Raw genomic sequence first — 19,152 nt, forward strand, 5'->3', positions numbered from 1 at the left:
AGCAAGTTCCACTCATTGCTGAACTTCCAAAAAAAAAAAAAAAGCATTAGTCCACACAAAGCACTATTATGTCTAAGAAGTGAGGGAAAAATGTTATTATAAGTTTAAAGTGACAAAAAGGAAGAATTTTATGTCTAAATTTGTCACGGACAAAAGGGTGTGAGATTTCTGGTTACATGTTTTTGTGCATATTTGCTTTATTAAAAATCTTCCCTTCAGAGGCTTACTAAAGATACCTGTCTTTAAGACTGTGGGAATTTCTACCACTTCAGCTGCGCAAGACTTTTAACAGGCAGGCAGGGAGGTGACACCAGAGCATTTGTCTAGGTTGTGCTGGTGTCTGTTTCTCTCTGGATGTCTAAGGTGTTCTATGAGTGTGTTTGGTGGATTGGCTGATTATCCAATCATGTGTGAATAGCAGACTGGTACCCTATGTTTCGTCAGGTTTTGAATTGAATCAAAATCATTATTTGGGTCACAGCATTTCAAAATATGAAAGAAATAGAACATTTGGAGATTCTCTGCAAGGCTCATTTACTGTTTTAAAAATAATTTTATTAGTTTTTCTCATGTGTTTACTTTGTAGCTTGAATAACATGATATGATGCTAAGTAGATTTAAAAATGAAGGTTTAAGATGCATCTGTTTCTGAGCTGGGTTAGAACATTTTAAAGGCTTTCGTGCTTTTATAACAATGCAATAGTCTTTGATAATATTGTGAAATGAATAATATAACCTCTTATTGGAGTTCTTCAGTGGTAGTGAGGCGAGGTATTTGATTTGTCCACCCAGCATTTCCTTAAGTGCAGATATTGCTATCTACCTTTCCATATAGTGCCATAGACACAAAAATTTATTTTGAAGAAATTGACTTCATCTTTGAAAGGGTAGAAAATCTCAGACTTAAGTATTAGAATAACTTTATAGGGGTTGGCCTTTCTTTTGTCTCTTATTTATCTTCAAAAATAGATTTCAGATGCCAAGCAGTAGTGTCACATGCCTTTAATCGCAGCTCTCAGGAGACAGAGGCAGGCAGATATTTGAGTTTGAGGCCAGCCTGGTCTACAGACCAAGATCCAAAATAGTCAGAACTACACAGAAAATCCCTTTCTCAAAAGAGAAAAGTTTTAGAGATTTTTTTTAAACTGTTGCATATATTTGCCATAAATACTAATGTGGAGATTATGAATATTTAAAACACAGATGGAAAATTAATATATTCCACATTATCTACTTGGTTTATCATTTTTAAAGACCATATGATTTCCCAAAGTAATCAGCCAGATCTACTATTACTTATAACCACCATAAACTCCTTCATGTGGCATATTACATTGCCAAATCTTCTGGAAGGCATTAGCTCTGAATTTAGAACGTATTAAGCGTGTTAACATAATTAGGTCAAATCTCTTTCACTTGTCTTTCTCCATCCCATCTCCTTTTCTGGAAGCATATCTTCTCTTTCACTTCAAATACTAGAGCAAGATGAGATTATTAAAGATCACTGGTCTCACACACCCAAACAGCAATGTGCAATTGTCTTCTCCTCTTTTAAAAAGGTACAGTTTATGTCAAGTGAAAGAAGACCACTCTGTATTTTATTTTATAAAAGCACATGTAAAGTACTATTGGATTTTGCTTCTGAAATCGGGGGAACAGTGCCTCATCTAAGATATGCAGCCCCCTCTGTGTTACAGTACTCCCTTTGGAGTGCAGGCACACTGCAAATACCTTCCCTTTGCCATGCTAAAAGTATGATTCCACACAAGCCAAATGGTAGATATTTGTCTAAGAACTATCCCCTCTGTCATATTGTGACATATTTAACTGTAAAAACAGTTGTTGCTTATTATTACATTTTAATTGAACTGTTTGTCAGTTTCTTCATTTACTAAATTTGGCAAGTCTAAGCAAAAGTGCATGAGAATGGATACTGAAGATTTCTGTGAATGATTCCAGGAGTCCTCCATGGCTCAGAATCTGGAACCTGGAGAATATGAATATGGATACTTGTCTTATTTGGTGGCATGTTAAAAAAATGGAGTCGTGAACTATCATCCATGCTGACATATGATTTGAAAACAGAAGCAAAGGGTGGAGCATTTTTAAGGGTTGTGGAGAGATGACTCAGAGGTTAAAAATAAAAACAGCCTTCACAGTGGACCAAGAGTCAATTCCCACCATTCACATGGTAGGTCACAACCATCCACAACCCTAGTGCAGGGGATCTAATGATCTTTTATGACCTCTGGAGGCACAACGCTGGCATGTGATACATAGGCAAATTACATGCAAAATGCCCATACAAATAGATATAAAATAAAAACAAATAAACCTTAAAAATAATAAAAAGTAAGTAATAAAGTCAGTTGCACTGGAAAAATGTTTGCCCTTAAAACATAAAATAGGAATAAACTTCCTTGTGTCTTAATACATAGGAACATAGCGCTATAGATACATGGTGAAGCCACTAAGGCAGTGAGCTCACAGTATATGTCTAAATTTCATCAACATATCAAGTTAACAAGTTAAATTTAGCAAGTTGAATTGAAAAATCTCCACTTACAAATTTAACAAGTTATAGGAAGCCAAGATAAGGGAATTGTTATCAACAAGGCAAATTGATGTCTTTCTTGAACCATGCCTGAAGGTTCCAAGTTAACATCCTCATAACTTGTGCTCCTATAACAGAAACATTTCATGCAGTTAAATCTTCAGATACGGCGATTAAAAATTCTTTTGGCTTTCCTTATCCCATTCTATTGTAAACCACATGCAGAAGTAAATCATGATGATATATCAATGATTTTCTAATAATTCAAAGTAAGTACAGATATGCAATGCTATTATAATTTCTTTGCTTTCTCAGAGGAATTTTTTAAAGAATGTTGTACATGTAAGAACAGGAAGAAAAAGTAGGATCAATTCTGTGCCTTATTGGTTTTTTCATCAAGTTTCCTGAACACATGCTTGCAAGGAACATGATTAAACAATTAACAAATAAAAATAAAACCATCCTTAACTTAATTTTTGAAGTTTAAATGCAAATAAAGTAATATGCTTATACAAAATAACCTCACATAATTATATCACATAGTTTAAAGCATACAAATATGAGAATTATCTATATGGAAGGACCTTGCTTGGATCTTGTTATTGTAAGCTACAGTAATAAAAAATATGGGAACTATATGTAGATATGAAATATGCAATATAACATAATATAATAATTCTTAAATATAGTATGAATACATGTCTATGCATGTGTGACATCAATATTGATGTATGTGTGTAGAGAAATGAGTTTAAATGGAAAAAGATTTGTAATGGTTAGCACAGCCTAGAAGCATAGAAAATATGCAGATATAAACTGCTACTTCATATATTACTGGATATGGAGTTAGTGTGCAAGATAGGGTGAATCTTTAAAGAAACTATTCTTTGCTATGAGTATCACTACAAAAGAATACAATATATTATTCATAACATGCACATAAATCTATTCCTCATGAAATAAGAATTTACATAGAAAAACAAAAAAAAATCTTTCCAGAAGAATAACTTTTAAAAATGTCTTCAAAATATTGGAAACTTAAAGATAGCTTATATCATAAGGCAATGAACATCAGAACCAGAGACCACTCAGGTATAATCACATTGACACGAACACAGCAAACGTTAGTGGTGGTAGGTCAGACTCTGTGACAAAAATCTCAAGTGAAGGGAACAATATAAACTTATAATATGATGAAACAAAGACAGTCAGCTTGTGAGAAACAGAGTTAAGATTGTGATTATGTATGCTGACATGAGGAGAGGTGATGATAACACCAGATTTCTATAAAATGTTGACATGCTCAGATGCTTATCGCTAGAGTTGTGATTACAGTTTGTACTCACAATACAGATGTTGCAAGTGAGCATGACAAGCTTTGAGTTAAAATACGATAGCTTTCAAAGTGAAATAATTCCCATTTTGAACTGTCTCCAAATTCAATATATACATTTGATTATTTTTAAACTTTCATAAATTGTACAGAAATGCTCAGTTTTATGCGTGGCTTTTATTCCATTATGTTTTTCAGTTACAGATCTATTTTTACATAGAAATCAAATCTTAATTGCTAGTTGTTTATGAACCCTATATTATATATGTGATTATTTTACTAAAACATTTCATTGATGACATTTTCTACAAGTTGAAAGAATGGATGCCTAAATATTTTAAATAGTGATTCTATGAAACAGAATAAAAATACTGCAATATGAAAGCGTTCATATGTTATATGAACTCATATTTAATGAATTTGTTTAAAATAAAAATTTTGTCCCAATTACAGAAAAGTAAAAAGTCTCCATGGATAACTGATTATATATCCTGATATTTGAAAATACATTTATTGATTTAGTTTCTTTCTGTGTTAAACACATACTGATAGATTTCACTCAGTAAATAAATATTCCATACTAGTAAATACACAGTATTCTCAGTGATCTAAAAGAAGCTGTAGTTGCTTTCAGCCTTAAAATTTGGGAATGATTTTCTATATAACATGTATAATATATAAAAGTACTATTTACTGAGAAGCTAGGCAAGGTAAGTGTTAATCTCACAAATCTCATGGAACTATAAAGACAGCATTTATTGAACGGCTTCTGTACGAATTTACACATATTGAAGTAAAAATCATGGAGACTCTTGATTAAATGTCTTTTAAATGTTAAACTCTGGTATAATCATTTAAAATCTCCTATGAAATAGTATGTTTAGGTGATAAAATTATACTCAGAAAAAAAAAGTTGGATACTGAAATGAATGTCAAGACATGGAAGGAATAGTGATAGTTTAGCAATTGATTAAACATATTCAAATATTTAAGAGAGTTACTTTAACCATCTGGTCAAAGGTAGCATTCACATCAAATCCGGAGGGCAGGGTCATCATTACCTTCAGCTAACTAGATGCTCACAAAAGCAGTCTGGTGCTTCATAGAAGCAAGGCAACCTTCCCTTGACTCCAGACCTAATTTGTGGTGAAGTTATACGTCAAAAACCTCTTTCTCTAATATGTAGGGTATGATATTGACAACAATAAAAGGGCATAGAATTGCCTGAGAAATATACCATATGTAATATTGTGATATATTTCAATGGTAAAATACCATTTATTTATACTTTAATTCATTTTTTTTTTTTGCTACGTTTCTTCAGGTGTTAAATCTTGAAAGTCTAGGAGGAAACACATGAGTACTGATATTGAGAATTCTTTCTTCTTTTGTTTTTCAAGACAGGCTTTCTCTGTGTAGCCCTGGCTGTCCTAAAACTTTCTCTAGACCAGGCTGGCCTTGAACTCAGAGATTTAGCTGCCTCTGCCTTCCTAGAGCTGGGATTAAAGGCATGGGCCTCCACTGCCTGGTGTGAATTATTTCTTAATGATAAGGATTCTCAGGTGTTAAATAGGAATAAAAGCCAGGAATAAAAACCCAACGAATCATTTTATAAAATTTCTAATGAATATTCTTGTTCTTTGTCAGTGTGACGAGGGTCTGTGAAATGATGTCCCACCTATACACTGATTAATAAGCCCCAGAATATCACACATTAGTGTGTCTCTAGCAACCCAAGTGTAAATGCAAAAACAACAACAACAAAACCCTTTTCAGAGCTTTCTGGATAAGACGCTTGCTGTACAAACATAAAGAATTCCTGGATTCTGCCCAGCATCCAGGAAAAGCCAGACATGGCAGTTTATTTCCACAACTTCAGTGACAGATTGTGCTTCAAAAATAAGCAGAAGAATGATACAGGAAGATAAATAATGTCAAACTCTGGCCACTGTATGCTCACAGTCTGTGTGGTAAGCACGCCCTTAAACATATGTACACAAAAAAATACACAAATACTAATAGACATATGCACACACATACACACACATTATGTGACTCAGTTTTCTTTATTTTTTTTGTAAAATGTAGGTTCTGACAAAATTCACCTTATCAAACCTGATGCAGATAAAATAAAATAAAGCAATAACACAGTTGTCTTTGTACTCTGAAAAAAATCAGATATCCTTATTACTGAAGGAAGTAAGCAGAAATGTGCAACCATAGCAAACAATGGAATTAGTAATCATCTTAAAACACAGTAGTAGAGCACACTTGCTCATATTCCTTACCCACAAACACACATGTTCTTCAAACATTAAACACACATATAAACATTACAGACACATGTACACGTGGTTGCCTCAATATGATACCGTAACATCTAAGGAAACAGAGGTCTGGGAAAGATGAGAGTTTGGAAATATATAAGAATTGGTTTAGATAAGGTGAGATAAGTAAAATAAATGAGAGTAAATGGCACATAAAATTATTACATCTAGAAAAACACAACTGCTTGTGAAATTATATGGATGTTTTAAGACACATTTCTTGGGTGAAACTGACTTTGACATGGGACATAATGATTAAAATATCCTAGGTGCAAGAGCTCAAATGGTTAACATACATCAAGAATAATGGTTGTGTTAAGATTAACAAAATCCTTTAAAAATGAAACAGACATTCAAAAGCAACTTTATTTAAATTTATAAAATAGGTGTTAGAATAAAAACATCTTTTTAAGAATTTTTTTTCATTTTACATACCAACCACAGATCCCCCTCTCATCCCTTCTCTCTCTTCCTGCCAGCCTTTCCCTCTCTCTCAACTCTACCCCCATCACCTCCTCCCAAAGGGTAAGGCCTCCCATGGGGAGTCAGGAAAGAAAGCATGGTACATTTAGTTGAGGCAGGTCCAAGCCCCTCTCCCTGCTTCATGGCTGAACAAGGCGTCCTACCATAGGTAATGGGCTCTAGAAAGCCAGCTCATGCACCAGGGATAGATCCTGAGGCTGAGCAAGGCATCCCACCATAGGTAATGGGCTCCAGAAAATGAGCTCATGCACCAGAGATAGATTCCGATCCATTGCCAGGGGGTCCTTTAAACAGATCAAGCTACACAGCTGTCTCCCATGCAGGCTCCACAGCTGTCAGTCTATAGATCGTGAGTTCCCTCGAGCTTGGGTCAGTTGTCTCTTAAGATGTCAACGAGATGGCCCAGCAGATAAAAACGTTGCAGCATAAGCCTGATGACCCAAATGTGATATCCAGACCAATATAACATAGAAGTCAAGCTAACTCCACAAAGTCAGCCTCTGTCTTCTAACATTAACTATGCTGTGTGACCTTCCTCTCTCAACACCATTATAGTAAGTTTTAAATGTTATTGAAAATCTTAGACAAAACATTGCTTATATATAAAAAGGCGCCTTATATATCTTAATATTATCTGCCACGTGAATAAAACAATTATTAAACACTATTTCCCCAAATGAAAATGCTAGAAATATAAAACATGGTAAAATGTAATTTTAAGGAAGTCAAAACTATAATTACTTCAAGAAATGCAAAGACATAAAGATCTCGCAATCACTGCCACATACAAACTGAAGCACTTTGCAGATTGTTGCACGAAGCAAAGTTACTCTCCTCATATGAGGTAATTTGGTAATTCCCTCCAAGCCCACACAATACCATGCCATCTAATGAGGAAGATATACTTGACCCTCTAGATCAATTTAATCATTGTAAATGTCACTAATTTGTTAATTAACTGTTCATGCACTTCACGAATGAAGTAAACTACAAAATAAAGCAATGTAAGAAAAATAACATACAGGTAATTAGAATATAGATTTTATGCTTTATACAAGTTTATAAAGCACAAACCTATAACATGCTTCTTTTTTGAAAGTATCTGATGAATATTTGTATAATATGACTTTATTACAACACACTAGGTATTTCAAAACAATAAATAAAACTAACATACCTTTATATTTTAAATTTCTCAAAATACCACTCTAAAGACTTTAAAAAATAAATATAATTTTAAGAACGACCCCAAGTCTTTTGCTTCTTTTGTGTGACTTTTTTTTCAGGGGATCTCATACGATGGATGCTATTAGTCCTATTGGTTAATTTTATGAAATATTTCATTAGTCTGCAGCATATCTCACAGTTTAGCGATAAATTAAGAGTATTCTAAGCAAAGTTTTACACATAAGTAAACACAGTTAGTGAGCACATTTATTTAGTATATCTACTACTGAGATTAAATCATATAATTGACTTTAAATTTTATTTAACCTAATTCAGAATTTGACTCCATAAAGAAATTCATACATTCAATATCCTTTGAAATGTTAGAATAATTTTATTTAGGAATAAATTCACTAATTCAAGGCTTTAGGGATTATAATTCAATTTCATGGGAGTCAATTCTTAAATTAAATTGTAGATAATTCCATTATTATATTTAGGAATATGCATTTTAAATAACTAGTTAAATTTAAGGATGTTTTATTTTTACATTTTTTGTATACTTTTTTTGCTGTTGAAATGATAAAATGTAAGGAATTGCTAGTTAATATGGCTATTCATAGAAAGAAAAGGGACAATTATAACTTCAGCATTAAGTAAATATGTTGATTATTTGGTGAGTCTGGTTTCAAGTACCCATTAACCCTGATTTTCACATCCAGTAGGTACTCTTTTCCAAGTAAAATAACCCAAATTACAAGTGTCATCTTTCATTCTCACTGGTCTGGGGCTTTCAAGATATTGATTTTATTTTTTGAAGTAGGCAGTGTTCCAAAACTTATTGAATTTTGGGAGTCTGAACTCACTCTTCTTTGTAATCTCACTTTTGTTTCTACATTTGTGAAAGTAGTTATTTTCTTTTTTCCTTTTTTAAAACAGTTGAAATAGGCAAAGAGAATGGCCTGGCCTGGCCGGGACTTAACATGTCCTTTCTCCAGCAGAGATTTCCCTGGCTGCTCACTTAAATAGATATTAGCAGCTCACTAATTAAACTACCTCTCTTGTCAGCCTGAAATTAGCAGCAGCTTAAAAAAAAAATAGGAACAGCTCTCAACTTTGTTGTGTGTTTTGTCTTATCTTAAAGACACACACACAGTCATGTTAAAACACGCTAGAAAATTAGATTTAAATAAACACCCAATTGAAATGTATTAAAGTATTTCTTTACAAAATACAATCATTAAGAGACTGACCATCACTTGCAATGTTTTGATATCAATTTTGATAAATTCAATAATTAAATGAATTCTTACCACATTCACTATAAAATCAAATGGATAGGACATTTTATAGTTATCATATTTAAAGTGAGGGGTACCTTTCAGATAAACTCGAAGAATCTAATGATTAAATAACTGCATAACTCAGGAATTATCATTAATATATGCTATCTACATCAGCCCTCTATGTTCTTTCAAGTAACCATCTACTCAATTCTTAAATATCTCAAGCTTCTCTGACCTCAGCACATCCTGGGGTGACTAAATTTATGTATCAACATACATAACTCTTATTGTGTTACCTGTGATGAGTACAATATTTTAAACCTCTAACTTCTAAACTCCTTCTCATTTTTACTTTGTTAACCTTTATTCAGACACTATGATTTACATATTATTAAGCCCCACATTAATATTCTGTTTTAATTAAAAAATAATTACCCTATCACATTATCATTCTATGATACCAATTGATTTTTCTACTGTTTGTATCATTGGCTATATTAATAAGTCATTTAAAACAATATTAAAAACACCCCATATGTCCTGCCCATTTGTAAGTCTGTCTGGAATTTCTGCTTTTGGTCATTATAACACAACAAACTTTTAAAATTCTGTGTGTTCGAAGATATGTGAAATATACTCATCTGTGCCACTGATTTAAAAACGGAAGAATGAGAACAAAAGTAGACCTAGCAAACACAAAAGTAGACAAACAGCTATTCCGACACAGGTTTGAAGTCCTTAGTTTGAAATTGTAAAACACCAAACTCACACCTCTGAAATTCAGTTATTTCCTTCAGCACATGTAGCTTCCAAACCTTCTCTGATTCAGATACACAGGAGACATTAATAGGTTTTATTTTTTTTTTTATTGCCAATATTTGTATAGTTAGTAATGTGGTGACTGCTTCATTGTGATTGGCTGAGCAAGTTCCACTGAGAATATTGCATTTCGTCCACTATCTATGCTTTATTTACTTCTGAAGTCTGAATATGACTGAAATATGAAATAAACTTGAACTCAGTTCCTCTGCTGATGCACTCTGATTTATACTGCCGGACATCAATCTTTCTTCTAGCTTCTTACTTTGCATATTAATCTTGAGTAATTAAGATAGGTATAGGCATTCAGAATTTTATAGAGTTCTGCACTGGCTGCTTTTCTTTATCTTCAAATAAAAATCTAACAATCTCAACTTAGAAGTGAAATAATTCAGCCTACTTTTATCTTTCTTCTCTATACACTAGTATATATATATATATATATATATATATATATATATATATATATATATATATATATACTATTCATGGATCTTTGTAGCAGGAATCTTAAAGAGTCTTATTAATAAAATCAAACCTGAGCCAGGTATTGGGGTGAACTGGAGGATCAGAGAAGCAGAACAAGCCACAGCTAACCTCACTTGGCCAGTTCCTCAGCTGGTCCTGTTTCCTCAGACTGGAAGACTCTGTGTCCTCGTATCCAAATGGCTCTCAGCTGAATTGTGCTGCTCGAAAGCCTGAAAGCCAAATGTTTCTAGTTCCTGGTCTTCACGCCTTATATACCTTTCTGCTTTCTACCACCACTCCCTGGGATTAAAGGCTCGCTTTTTGGGATTAAAGGCGTGTGTCACCATGCCTGGCTGTTTCCAATGTGGCCTTGAACTCACAGAGATCCAGAGGGATTTCTGTCTCTGGAATGCTAGGATTAAAGGCGTGAGTGCCACCATTTTTTAGCCTCTGTATCTAGTGGCTGTCTGTTCTCTGGCCCCAGATAAATTTATTAGGGTGCACAATATTTTGGGGAACACAATACCACCACAGATCTTTCCTTTCAATTTTGAATAATGAAGATTTACTACAAAAAATTAATTTTTTATAATACATGGTTTCTCCTTGACATTTTATGAACCTTTGCTTTGTTTTTTATCATGTAATTCATTGAAATTTATTTCTTTTTTTTTCCTCAAATGATATTGTACATAAAATGTTGTATTACTTACTTTGGGCATTACTTTAATTTAACCTGGCTTATTTATAACAGAAAAACATGAGCAGCTGTCAATAGCTCGCTGAGCTGGCTAATTGACTTTGTAGAAGTGTTCATATCAGTATTTCTCTACAATTTTGCTACCCATGGACAATGCTTCTTCCTTGTGTGTATTAGTCCTCAGCTAGTACACAAGTAAATAAAGAAAATCCACACATTTACTTCTTACTGCAGAGTTGCATTCAAGCAAAATTGAGCAGGTCATCTTTCTGACAGAACAAAATTAATATTACTGACATCATGGAAATTTTTACTGTTCGTGAAAGGTGGAAGCTCAAAACTATGCAGTAGAAATGATGGAAGAGCTTTACTTTAGGTTCAATATCAGAATTATTTTGAGCTCCATTTCTAATTTAATAAATTTATTGAACTCTATGAGTTAATACATTGACCTATTTTTTCTAGTTTATTTCTAAATTTTATATGCCATTTATTGCAGGAAAAGTCATAATTGCTTCTAAAACTAGAACTATAAAACACACTAATAATAGTTAATAATAGTTAAATTTATTGAATGACAAAATTAGTTTTAGCATAGTGAATAGTTTTATTGTCATTGCAAATTGTGTACTAGTCAAACCCTAAACAGGCAACTAAGTCAGATTTTTGTATAGTACATACTGTGTAAGCATATTTTAGTAAAACATGTTCTTGAGAAGCATTACTCTGAGAAACCTAAGTCAATCCACACCAAGTAATAAAATTTAATCGCAGACAAAAGGAAGAAATAACTCATTTATGTATGACAGATTTTGATAGAGTCAAAACTATTTCACATTATTTGAAGTATACAGTTTGAGAAGTTTAGATGGGCATAGCCACATTCCTAATGAAGCAGCAGTGTCATGGGTTCAGGATCTCCTCATGCCTGGAGATTTCTCTTGAAGGCTTGTGTAATTGCTTTGCTATTCTTCCTCCACCCAGGGAATCCACAGACCTCCTTTCATTCCCTGTATCCCATTTTGAGTTTTTAATGTATTCCTACTAATATAATCCTACAGAATATACTTTCCATTTATCCTGCTTTTTTTAAATCTCATAAATTTAGACTAACACCCATTCCTTATTCCTGTTGAACATTCAATAACTTATTAACCTTTATTTCTGAACAGTATTTGACATACAGATATTGCAACTTTTTTATCCACTCATGAATTTGATTTGAGAAATTCCCTCCTCCTTTACTGCTACCAAAATACACATGTACTCAACTCAAAAAACTAGTAACAAAGAAAATTGATGGAAACAATGAACTCAAATCAGTAGGGGGAAAAAAACGAAACAAACAATAAAGCCATGCTGGATTCCTGTTTTTGTGACAGAGAGGCAGGAGGCTGCAGTGGTTATTTTCCAGAAAAGCTTAAAACATCTTTGGGCTTTCTCTCTGGAACCTGAGAATGGTACATCTGAGAAGGCACTGATATTATCAGCCCTTTCTTCTTGTTACCACTTTTTGTTAAGATCTGGCAGTGTTTGACTTCTGAAGTATTCCAGGGAATCCTTTTACTATCTTATTAGGACCCTTCTCCATGGTAGAGAATGCTCTCCTCATACTCAAAAAAATCTGTCAGCCCCAGTTGTACCTCAGGCAGAACTGATGTTCACATACCAGTTAAAACTTACAGAATCTTATCTATACCAATATATTCTAAATATGGTCACCAGGAAATTTGTCTTTAATGCCAAGATTTTTTTTCAAATTTTGTTTATATACTTACACCTTGTTTCTTTCTGTTTCACATGTACACTCTGGAGATTCTGTAATGGTAAATATTGTTATTTGGATTTTAACTTCCAAAGTCCTTCCTGGGATAAAATGACATGTACAAGGACATCAATGTCGATATTTGCATACATCTCATATTGCTGTACCTTTTTATTTGAGAGGAGTTTTCCCCATAAGATGAAGTAGAATGTCTGAAGTATTTAGTTTAATTAATAGGCAGTAGTGCAAAAGTTTAAATATTTTCACTACAACATACCACTGTGGATTTCTTCTCAAGAAACCAATTTAGGATACTTGTGGAGGTTTTTTGTTTGTTTGTTTGTTTTTTCCAATAGTACAATAAGAGAATCACAATGAACATTAAAAGCCGATTTAAACTTTTTAAAGTATTAATTCTAATGAGTTCCTTGAGCAGCATACAGACTAAATTTTTGCCTTACAGAAAGGCTAGTATTGTTAGATGTATGATGACTTGTAATAGTATGATGATCTGCCAATAATGTGTATGACTGTACACACCCTGTGAATTAATGTATGTGTTGACTATTATTGTAGTTCCAGGGTAGAGGACAAAGTCATAAATAATAAATAACATGTGCTCAATAAATACCCCAGGAAGTCACTCAAGTATCCAGGAGGTGGCACTGTACATCAAGGGTTCAGTTATCTCAACTCATCCTCAGCTAGCCTCTCAACCAACTAAATCTCAGGGTCTACTTGTTTAGTATGGTTTCCTATTGAATAGAATGAATTACTCTAGATTTTAATTTTTTGTTGTATTATGTGGAGTACATTATTAAGATAATTTTATACGTGATAGAAAGTTTTCTTAAGATAAATATTGACAAAAAGATAAAATACTCATTAAACATTTTATATGCAATATTTTCTATATATAGCATTATAAGATTAGTATTGCAAATGAGATGGTATCAGATAACTTGTCTCATAAGGAATTTTGTTTTTTCTAAGAAAGTCACAATATTTATCATTCAAAGAAAAATTTGGTACACATAGAAAATTAGATCCTTATATCTAGAATTGTCTCTTTATTGATTGGCACAACTGTGGCCATTCCCTCCTCTTCTCTCTTTTAGTACACCCACCTAAAATCTACTTAAAGCGGTAATAATACAGAATTGTGTTTTCATCATTATATGAAACCTTAATCATTATTTGTTAAACAAAAATAGGACAAATATATGCCTCAATACGTATGAATATTTTGAAAGCTAATTTGTAAAAGAGAGTACAATAATGACTTCAAAGAAAGAGATAAGGAGCAAATGCACAAATATTATTTGTATCACTAATGTGGAAAAAATAAGTTACAACTAGATTAAAGAAAAGTCAACCAAGAATATTGAAACCAATTAACAAATAAATATACAATTAGTCCACTTTACTGTGAGGAGGAAAAAAATGTCCTTACCTTACAACATCTCCCAGCATTCTTACTGCTGTCTAAAAGTAGAGAATTGTAAAAATTCTCTAACTTTGTGAAAAGAATATGGCCTTGGAAGTCCTTGAAAGACTAGGTATAAAATATTAGAGCAAGACCCTATATTTTTACAAAGGGGCATAGACTCTGTGTCATTTAATGCCAAAGTTAAATTTAGGTTGTCTTCTAAATGCAAGGGAATATTATTGAAAGTTTATAGTCATCCAATATGATTCACTTGTTAAAAGCATCATTAGCACTATGGGAATGATTGCCTTGGAAGAAAGAGAAACAGAGAATAGAATAGCAGAGCTGAGATTTATGCTAGCTATTTAGAGTATATGGAGACTGAGTATGGTAGATTCATAGTAGTCAGTGCAGAAGTAGATACATAGATTAGATTAAATGTAAGCTTCCTGTCTTCTTGAATTCTACGAGAACATTTTTCCAACAGGTTCAGCTATTAAAAATGTGTACTAATTAAGACTAGAAAGATGTCTCAATGGTTAAAGGAATGTGCTATTATTCTGGGGTTGGGGGTGTGGGAGGGAGTTTGGTTTCCACTACTCATGCTGGGTAGCTTGCAAATTCTGTAACTAAATCTTCACAGTGATCTGACATCTCTGGCCTCCTGGGGCATCTGCCCTCCTGTCCACATACTCACACACAGGAACATCTATATACTCACACTTAAAAGTAATAAAAATGGTTTTTAAAAGTTGATCAGTTAAGAAAATAAAAATTTTAATGAATTTGTTATTCTGTATTTCCTATTTTAATAATTTAAATTATTTATTCCTGATTTAAGTTTGAATGTGTCATACACTGTTTACAAATTAATTAACATAAAACTGTCTTTTACAGCACCCTAAGTATATGATGTGTCCATCTAATAGATCCTTAGCAATGTTTCAATTTCGTGAAGTGAGGTCACTTTTTTCCTTGTCCTCCTGGCAAATGCAGACCTTTTAAAAGATGGATTAAGCTGGACTTAGGCTGAGAAACCCTAAAAAAGATTAATACTCTATTCCTGTGGAGATGGAAACTTTAATTCAATCTTACCTGCTACACTGGGCACTACAATTGCAAGATAAGGCAGATAATTCTTATTTCAAGAGTGTGAGGCTGATGCCACAGGCTCTTTCCTGGTAAAATTGTGGACACTGAGACAAACATAGAGAGCCAGAAGCAGTGTGTTTCTGACAAATGGAAGGGAAAGGTCATTAAAATGGCCTTTGAGTTTTGTGTGCATGTGGAATATGGGGCATTAACCATTTTGAATGGTCCAAAGGGATGGTAGAAAATTTTCAATTGTGATTGTCAGATGCACATTATAATTCTTAGAACATGTTATATTGGAAATAGAAGAAATGTAACTGTAAACATCAAGTGGAAACTCTATCATTTTCAATTACAATAGGATACTGTCATCTCTGCTTTTCAGACCAGAGCTAAGCTCAGTGTGTCATAATATGATTTCTGAATGAGACTAGTAATAAGGCCTACATCACAGGTTCTATTTGTTATTTGTTTCCTTAGAATTTTGTGTGATGTATAAACTTGCCTTTGTAGTTTGGATTTTTATACTGTACCAGTCTCACTTTCTCCTGTGTATGTATGAGTGTGCTTTTGTGCTGTGGTCTCCTATAATCTTCAGGATTGTGTCTCCCTACTTATTATTTCACACTAAAATAGAATGTCCACTAAGGTGCATGTATTTGTGGAAAAATTAAAGTATTTTCTTTTTCAACTATCATAGGAATACAGATAGGCATTTGGATATTTTAGAAAAAATGTTCATAATGCTGCATGTCCTAATTAATTTATTTTGTACTCTTAGGACCCATGAACAAAGATAGTCCAAAGAGGAACACTATAAAGATGGGTGGTATATGGGAGAGTTTTCAGGATGTGTGTACTTACTTTTCCTTGCTGTTGTTTTTTCATAGAAAATGAAACCACTATTTTCTCAGATTAATAATCTATCAAAGTAATTATTGTAAAATAACATTCCAAATGTAAATTCCATATGAATTGTTACCTTTAAACTTAGGTTTAAATATTTGATGGCAAACTATACTTACAGAAAATCAATTGTTTTTAGAATCAATCAATTAAACGATACCCATTATTTTCTGTCTGTCAAGTGTAGGCAATAAAATTTCTCGCATTTCTTGAATTATTTTATATTTAAAATAATATTGCAATCGTGAAATGTACTGCACTTTCAAATATCTGTCTCATAACAGTCAAAGTGCAGCCTTAATTAATCACATTTCACTATTTATCCATTTCTCAGAGAGATTCTAGTTATTACCGTATTTTCCAGTGGTTCAATGAGTCATTATATGTCATAAATAATTTTGGAGGGGTATAGAAGTCCTATGAAGTATCATTTTAATAGGATATATTTGAGTCATTCATACCACTGATAACTCAATTTATTATAAATTATTCAGTAGGATTGAACTAATGTATTGTATAGATCATCTCCAATGGGAAGGAAAACAGTTGCATTTCTTGTTTCATAAAGCTAAAGAATACTTTTTTTGTTTGTTCAATACTTCAACATTCTACATTATAAAATTTGAAATGCCATTACTTCTTTTGAATCTGATGTTTTTTTAAATGTCACTAGAACTGTAAGTTGCCCCTATGTAAGGGTTGAAAATGCAAAGCTTTGATAACAAAAATCTCACATATAAAACACTCAAATGTATTTTAGGGCTATAGTTTAGCCACACAGTTCTGACATGTTCACTGTACCTGTGTTTCTCCTTACTTCACAAGTGATCTTTGGACCTTTATCTTCTGGCCTAAGCACAACTTAGCCCTTAAACAAGTCTTACCTCATTTCAAAGATATGTGAGTACTGCTAGGCCAGCGCTCTTGGACTGAAACTGTTTCCTCCCTCACATTTTGCAGGTTCAACTTGCCATTAACATGGGTCATGGTAGCAGAGTTCATCTTGTTTCACTAAGTACTACCTGGGAACGTTCTGCTGGGTTAGTTATGTGGCTTCGTTACTGCACTGACCCCTTTTTCTATCTTAGCCATGCCACACCCTGAGATATGAAACCTAATTCCTGACAAAATGGCTTAAGGATACCACAACTTTTATTTTAATTAAATAATTAATTTAGAGGTAAGCGCTCTACTCTGCCTTGAACTTGATCTGCTATTTCTTCAATGTCTTGAGTGCTGGAATTACAGATATGTATGACCTCACCTTGCCTAAATGACTTCAGGTGCTTTGAAATGTTTTTTTTCTTTAACTTACCTAATCTTCATAAAAGAGAACTTTGAAGTAAATACCTATTATGAATAATAATAAAGTCATTCATTATGGAGCAAAAGGGAAAATATCAGACTCAAGTGAAGTCAGTTTTCATTAGGAATTTTCCTAACACTGTAAACTATGGGAAATTTTTCACGAAAAAAAAAGATGTTTACAGTCACATACAACAAGAGCTGCTATAATTTTTCTTGAAGATGATCATGAAGAACATGAAAATAAACATAACTAATGTTGCTTTTTGAAAAACAGGTATACACAATTAATATTAATTATAAAAACCTTTAGGTAATTTGTCATAATTGAAACCCTAATTATAAGTAATAAACACATTTGCTGGAAATTCATACAGTGCAAAAACGTAATTGATGCAAAGTAAGCTTAAATCCTATTGTTGAACGTCAATAGGAGAAAGTTTATTTGATCTAATTCTCCATTGATCTATTTTGAAAATCCAATGCACTCAGTTTTTTGACAATATGGAAGTAGCTAATTGTATGTTAATTAAAGCTCTAAATTTGCATTATTACCTTCCTACTCTAGTAACTAGAAAGCTTGAGCAAATCACTTATACTCATCATTTATTTCATCTCCAGTTAAAGGAGAGTAAGGTATTATCTACCTTACTGCTTTGTTATGATGACTCAACACAATAACGCTTGTCGGAAAACAGTTTAAGGTCTGATGGAAGGATATAACTTGTTGTAATTGGATTATTAAGTTCAACTTGCCAGCTTGCATGATAAATGCTGCACTTGACAACACCTTTTGAGTGAGGAAGTTTCCCTTCTGCACTTTTAATGCCCTTGACCTATTTACACTTCTGATTCTTTTAGATTCTTTTCTTCTATCTTTCAGCTTTTTAATAAGCATACCATTTTGAAAGAAACATTTTAAATACAAGATTACTGTTTCTGATCATCTTTTCACTCTGATTAAAGCCTTACACAGTTCTACCCAGATGTACTGGCTCACACTTAACAATTTCAGTGCAGGGTGAGGTAAAACTGCTGCAAGTCTGAGGCCAGTCTGGACTATGTAGTTATTTCTAGGACAGTTGAGTTAAAAAGTAAGATTCTTTCTCAAAACCACAAAATAACAGCAACAAAACAATAAAACTTCCATGTTTCATCACTACCAAAAATGTGTATTGACATTCTTGTGTGAACAAGAACTTAAAATCTAGGCTAATACTATACAAAAGAAATGAATGAAAAAATCAGCATATAAAGGGAATTAGTTTGAAGATGAGAGATTAGGTTTTGAATTATGAAAAAAATATTTATTAATTATTTTTTCTTCCTTCTTAAATTTAATTAATTAATTAATTAATTAATTAATTAATTTTCCCCAACCCTGTCACAGTTTCTCCTCCTTTCTTCCCCACCTCCCAGACCCTCCCCACAAAATCTCCCCTCCACCTCATCCACTCCCTCTTCCTTCCCTTCAGGAAAAGGCAGGAGGAATTCCATGTATATTAGCTACTCATGGGT

General features: G+C 33.1%; 1 protein-coding gene across 3 annotated transcripts in view; it reads left to right on the plus strand.

The window, feature by feature from the left end:
- Positions 1-19,152, plus strand: part of Brinp3 (BMP/retinoic acid inducible neural specific 3) — a 373,866-nt gene that overhangs the window by 21,447 nt on the left and 333,267 nt on the right. The window lies entirely within an intron of this gene.

This window comes from Peromyscus californicus, unplaced genomic scaffold, assembly GCF_007827085.1.
Source record: "Peromyscus californicus insignis strain IS unplaced genomic scaffold, ASM782708v3 Scaffold_14__1_contigs__length_90479793_seg_2, whole genome shotgun sequence".
NCBI lineage: Eukaryota > Metazoa > Chordata > Mammalia > Rodentia > Cricetidae > Peromyscus > Peromyscus californicus.